This window comes from Rattus rattus, chromosome 8 (genome assembly GCF_011064425.1).
Source record: "Rattus rattus isolate New Zealand chromosome 8, Rrattus_CSIRO_v1, whole genome shotgun sequence".
In the NCBI taxonomy this organism is placed as follows: Eukaryota; Metazoa; Chordata; class Mammalia; order Rodentia; family Muridae; genus Rattus; species Rattus rattus.
The window spans coordinates 62,000,699-62,007,240 of NC_046161.1; the positions used below are offsets into that span (position 1 = coordinate 62,000,699).

The 6,542-nt window shown below is 43.3% G+C and overlaps 1 pseudogene; it reads right to left on the reverse strand.

Annotated features, from left to right (window-relative positions):
- Positions 1-4,257: 4,257 nt before the first annotated feature.
- On the reverse strand, positions 4,258-4,849 carry LOC116908125 (annotated as a pseudogene).
- Positions 4,850-6,542: the final 1,693 nt, after the last annotated feature.

Consider the following 6,542-nt stretch of genomic DNA (forward strand, 5'->3'; position numbering starts at 1 on the left):
TGTGTGTGTGTGTGTGTGTGTGTGTGTGTGTGTGTGTAATTGATCTGAGTCTTCTGAGACTAGGGAACCTGAACTGAGGAAAAGCCTCCTGTAGAGAAGCCTGTGGACCAATTTTCTCTTTCTCTGTGTGTCTTTTTGTGTCTCTCTCTGTGTCTTTCTGTCTCACTCTGTCTCTGCCTCTCTGTCTCTGTCTCTCACCTATCTATTTAGATATTTTAAAGAGATTGTGGACTTGAGAGTTGGTTCTGTTGTTAAGTGAGTTTACTTTTCTTTCAGAGAACTGAAGTTAGGCTCTCATACCCGATGTGACTGTTCACAAACTACCCATAATGCTATTGCCAGAGGATCTGGTATCCTCTCTGTGGGCAACAGGCTCAGGGGAAGTACATTTCCATACGTGGAGGCAAAACATTCATATATATATCAAATACAGACATCTTTTAAAAAAAGAAAGAATTTAGTCAATGTTTCCATGTGTTTTGGTGTAATAATTCACCCTTCCTTTAAATTCCCATTTGCCTTGCTGGAGTCAGTCAGTCAGTATGTCTGTCTGTCTACCTGTTGTTTTTGTATTTTGACACTAAGTTTCTCCGGGTAGCCTTGATTGTCCTGTCACTTGCTTTATAGTCCAGGGTAGCCTCTAACTCACAGATATCCACCTGCCTCTGCAGCTAACTGCTGGAACAAAGGTATACATCACCATGCTTGGCTTGGAGCACTGTGTGATTAATGATTGATATGATTGTGGATTATGTTTCCCCTGGGCAGGTGGTATATAATTTCTATAAGAAAACTGAGCAAGCCATAGGGAACAGGCAGAAAGAAACCTTCCTGCATGGCCTCTGGTTCAGTTCTTGCCTCTGCTCTAACTCTCCTCAGTGTCTCATCGTGACCCAAGGATCATAAGCTAAAATAAACCCTTTCCTCCCCAAGTTGCTTTTTGTTATTGGATTTTATCACAGCAATAGAAATCCTAACTAAATCAATTGATAAATATTGTAATATAGATTTTAAGCACACTGTTTAAAGGGAGAGCCCAGAAAGATGGACGTACCCAAGAGAATGGGCGTGGACTCAGGGAAACAGTTTAAAGATTCACCATAGAGATTTTAAACACTGGGCCGGGTCTGAGTTTAAAAGTTCCATAAAATTAACAGCGAACGGCCTGGGTGTTGGCTCAGCGGTTTAGAGCACTTGCTGTTCTTACTGAGGACCTGGGTTCGATTCTCAGCACCCCCATACATACACATGGGACAACTCGTATACACAGAAAGTCAGTCCCTGTGAGAGAGGAAAGTTGATTGGTTTAAGGAAAGAAGGAAGCACAGCCATGTGTGCCTGTTGTACTTCACTGTCCTTACAGCTCTACTCTAGGATTTTGGTAATTTTTTAAGTTAGTATTGTCAACGTTTTGCTAGGAAATTCAAATGAAATCTCGGGAGTTTCCCTGGTGACACTTGGCTGGATTGCAGTTGATAATTTGCCTGGTAAGGTCTCTTTTTTTCTTTTTGTTTTGTTCTGTTAGTATCCCATACTATCAAATTGGGAAGCTCAGTTCCACCAATAATGGGAAGGCAGAAGTCAGCCTCTGAGGCAAGATGAAGAATCTCAGAAGTGCCTGAACAACGGCGTGCTTGAGGGCAGAGCTGGAGAGAGAGCCAGCACATCAGATGGTCACAGGGCAGGTTTGCTAGTGCCCTGGCCCAGCTACAACTCCAGGGGCTTCCAGGCCTGAGAGACAGAATGCAGAACTCTGAGGACCCCGCCTCGCCCTGTGTGTTTAGGACTGGCACGACACAAAAGAATGTTATCTCTGCATTTTCTAAGCCGGAGGGGCTTGTCACTTGGAGGCAAGTGATAAGATTAAAGGAGATGGTTAAATTTTCCACAATTGATTTGGACCCGTGTAAGTCTTCTCTAACCTCAAACCTCTAAGAGGTTACTGTTTTTATTCTGGGAAGAAGCCTGTCTTGCTCATAATGCATCCTAGCTCCAATGTAGCAAACCGATTTAAAGAAACAGACAAACAACAATGTACAGGATGCGCGACAGAAACAGACCCAGAACTGCTGGTTATCACCCCAAAGGTGTACAAAATACCTATGTTTTCTGCTTGGATTCCTTTACATTTCCCTAGCTGGTGTCTTAATTTATAAAATGGAAAATAATTCATTACTTACATGAGATCTAACCATCTAATATTGTGAAAAATCCATCCATGAAAGGTAGATTTTGAAGGCTATTCCCTACGTAACAATAAAAATGTAATTTTAAAAGTAAGGTTGATCTAATCCCTAAACTCCAGGCTTGCCTCCCAGTCACACGACTGCACCTGCCTCTGCCTTCTGATGCTGGGATTATAAAAATCACCTTTCTTTAAGTTTAAAAATCTGAATCCCAGTGTCGTTTTTATTGTGGAAAGTTTCATGAAAACATGTTAATAACACTTCTTAAAAAGAGAGAATATATATATATGTACATATACATATATTCATATCCATATCTAAATCCATATCTACTTCTGTCTTAGGGTTTTCCTGCTGTGAACAGACACCATGACCAATGCAAGTTCTATAAAGGACAACAGTTAATTGGGCCTGGCTTACAGGATCTGAAGGATCAGTCCAGTGTCATCAAAGCATGAACATGACAGTGTCCAGGCAGGAATGGTGCAGGCTAAGCTGATAGTTCTATATCTTCATCTGAAAGCTGCTAGCAGAATACTTACTTCCAAGCAGCTATGATGAGCGTCTTAAGCCCACGTCCACATTAACACACCTACTCCAACAAGACCACAGCTCTAAATCGTGCCATTCCCTGGTTCAAGCACATTCAAACCTTGACATTCCACTCCCTGGCCCCCATAGGCTTGTTCGAACACATGGTATGGCCATATCTAGCGATAGCATAATAGAAAGTACATTTAGTCAAACTTCCAAAGTCTCCAAAGTCTACACCAGTCTCAACAATGTTAAAAGTCCAACATTGAAAGTCTCTTCTGAGATTCATCCAATCACTTAACTTTAATCCCCAAAGTACGACAGGAAAGCAGCTGGACAAACTCCAAACTCTGTAACTACATGTCTGAGTCAATGCAGCCTTCAGATCTCCAACTCCTTTCTCATCTTTGGTGACTATAAGAAACTTCTTCCTCTTGGGCTAGTTCGATTCCCTGTTAGTAATTTTCCTCAGCAGTGGGCCCACGGCTCTCGCATCTTGAACATCTTGGGATCTCCAAGGCAACGTCAATGTTACAGCTTCTTGTTTCGATGTCTGGGATCCACACATGGTCTTCTGGGCTTCTCCAAAGAACTGGCATCCCTTCTCCAGCTCTGCCCTCTGCAGCACTCTAAGCTCAGGTTGATCCACTTCACTGCCTGCTGCTGTTCTTGGTGATCGTCCCATGGTACTGGCATCTCCAGTACACTGGGATCTCCCGCAGCAACTCGGCTTCACCAATAACTTCGCATAAGCTCTCTTCATGCTGCCAAGCCTCAACTCCTCCTCATGACCCCTTCAGTCCTAAGCTGTGCATTACAATTGAGGCTGTACCCTCACTGATGACCTTCAATGGCCTCTCACAGAGCCAAGCCTCAGCTGTTCTTCATGACCCCTTCATGCATTCAAAATCTGTAGAACCATCTGGGTGACTCTTACACCTTACCAAGTACAGCTGCAGCATGAGGTACAACCTTGGCTATCTCTGAAGCACAGCTTCTTTCTACTCTCAGAAGATTTCACCTCAGTGATGCTGGTCTCTTCTTAATCACCACTAATATTTTTAGCTCCAGACAACCAGCATCAATTGTCTCAGTTGTCCCTTGCATTGTTTATTCTAAAGCCACTGAAGCTACAGAGTTCTGATGCTTGGCTAGGGCTGAAACATGGCCCTCTTGTTTTATTACATTATCACAAGCTTTCTGTTTCCCAACTTCTTTTTTTTTTCAATTAATAACTCCTTTATTCTGGAAAAGCAAATCAAGTTCATTGTCATAGAAACACTGACATTACAAAGTACAGGGACAGGGGAAGGAGGAGACAAACCCTTTACAAGCCTACTAACACTGTCTCACCCAGCACAACCCAAACGGACTTCCTGCAGCCAATCACTTATTTAATAAACCACAGGCAAAATCTTCTCCAGAAGATACACTGCTTCTCTTTCAGACAGCAGGGAAGAGGGACCAGAAGGTGGCGTAGGAGGGTTTATTCTTTTAGCAGATCTTCTCAGTCATTATAGATATTGCTGTACTGTTAATAAAAAATATGTGCTGCTCTGTAAAGCATTTAAAAAAAAAATCCAAGGATGAGATGACTGAGGTCTCAGCTCAAGTTTCTGCAAATACATGTCGTCCATTCCCTGACCGTTCCCTGTGCTATTTCTTAGTTGTTTTCCGGATCAACACCATTCTCTGTTTGTGAGCTTCTGTGGTGCAAACTTTTTTGTAGGGTGGGATTTCCTCAGAGCCAAGTCCTGGGATCCACATGTTTCACAGGCAGTCTGGATGCAGCTGGACGTCTTTCACCTCTCGGGTACCGGACTTGCGGGCCGAGCGAGCTGGCATCACCACACTGTCAGTGAAATCATCAGCGATCTGTGGCAGCATCTTTTCCACATCTTCATCCAGCTGCTGATTAGGATCCACTTTTCTTACTAGGTCTTGTAATTTCTTCTTGGCCAATACCTGGTTTTTTTTTTTTCAGGGCTAAGACCTGTCCCAGGAGTGCCCCGTATCTTTCCACGGTGGTGTTATTGGTCATGGAGCCTTGCGCCGGGTGCTGGCTGGCTCTGGTTTTATAGATGAGAAACTGGAGAGGTTGATTAGTGCTGGGGGCCAAACTGGTTCATAATCTGTTCCGCTTTAGATTTCAGCTCCTAGAGTCCATCAAGATCCTGCTTCTTTTTAGAGCTGTGAGGACCGAAGCCAAACAAAGGCAGCAGCGTCTATCTCCCCATGACTACAGAGACTACCCCAGTGGAGCTTTCCTCTCAGCAGCCCGTCTGACCTGTCCTGGACCTTGCTATGTAGATTGACCTTGGACTCAGAGATCTGCATGCCTGTCTCCTGGGATTAAAAGTGTGTACCACCAGGCCTGGGTTTAACCTTCTCTACACCTATAATTTACTCTATCTCTCCCAGGCTGGCATTGAGCTCAGATAACTGCTTGATTTTATCTCCTGGGATTAAAGGTTTGTACCAACACGTACCCAGATCTAAATTTACCTGGGTAGGATCTTGCCCCAAAGTCCCACTCTCTAACTCAATTTAATATCCATGAACATAGAACTCAGCTCCATTTCCTGTCCTGGTGGCCTTTAATACTCAACTATATATTTTATATTTTTCTTTTCTAAGCCTGGTATGCTTATTCAAAATGTTCTTCAAGAGATTTGCCATAGATTAAAGTCTATGAAGGACATTTCTGAGACTTCCTTTCTTAGTGCAATTAATCTGAGTGTCTTCACTTTAACCTCAGGCAGATTCTTCAGACAAAGGCAAAAAATAACCACATTCTTCACCAAAACATCACAAAACAGTCTCTAGACCACATATTGAAATTCTCCACTGAAGCCTCATGGGCCAGGTCTAGACAATTCAAATTACTCTTAGTACCAAAGCCTTCCATATTCCTACTAGGACAGCCCATTAAGCCCCATTTAAAGCATTCTACTGCTTTCCAAATCCAAAGTCCCCAAGTCCACCTTCTTCCAAACAAAAGCATTGTCAGGCCTCTCACAACAACACCCAAGTCCCTGGTACCAACTTCTGTCTCAGTTAGGGTTTGACTGCTATGAAGAGACACCATGACTAATGCAAGTCTTATAAAGAACAACAGTTATTTGGGGCTGGCTTACATGTTCAGAGGTTCAGTCCAGTATCATCAAGGTGGGAACAGGGCAGCATCCAGGTAGACACAGTTCAGGAAGAGCTGAGAGCTCTACATCTTCATCTGAATTTGGCTAACAGAATACTGGCTTCCAGGCAGCTAGGATGAGGGTCTTAAAGCCCACACCCACAGTAACACACCCACTCCAACAGGGCCGCACCTTCTGATAGTGACACTCTCTGGCCCAAGCATATACAAACCAAAACAGGAAGCATGGGCAGAGTCAAAATAAGGAAGATCTCTGTGAGTTAGAGGCCAGCCTGGTCTACAAAGTGAGTTGCAGGACAGCCAGGGCTACACAGAGAAACCCTGTCTTGAAAAAAATTGGAAACTCATTGGAAGGAAATAAAATGTGATCAAAGTATGCTACTAAGATAGGTAAAACTGATTTACAGGGCACAAAAACTTAAATAAAATATTGAAGATTTATCAATCAACTGTATATTGGGCATACGCCGGGCATATTATTATTTTGTAAGTCCTCACAGCATCTCTGTCAGGCAGATGCTAGATAGGAAGATTTCAGCTTCATTTTCAGTTGAGAAACCAAAGCTCCCAGAGGTCCAGAGATGGGCTCAGGTGAGACACTTTCAGGTCTCAGTGCAGGATGCTCAGACCCAGCATAGTTTCTCCCAGATGAATTTCACTCTCTT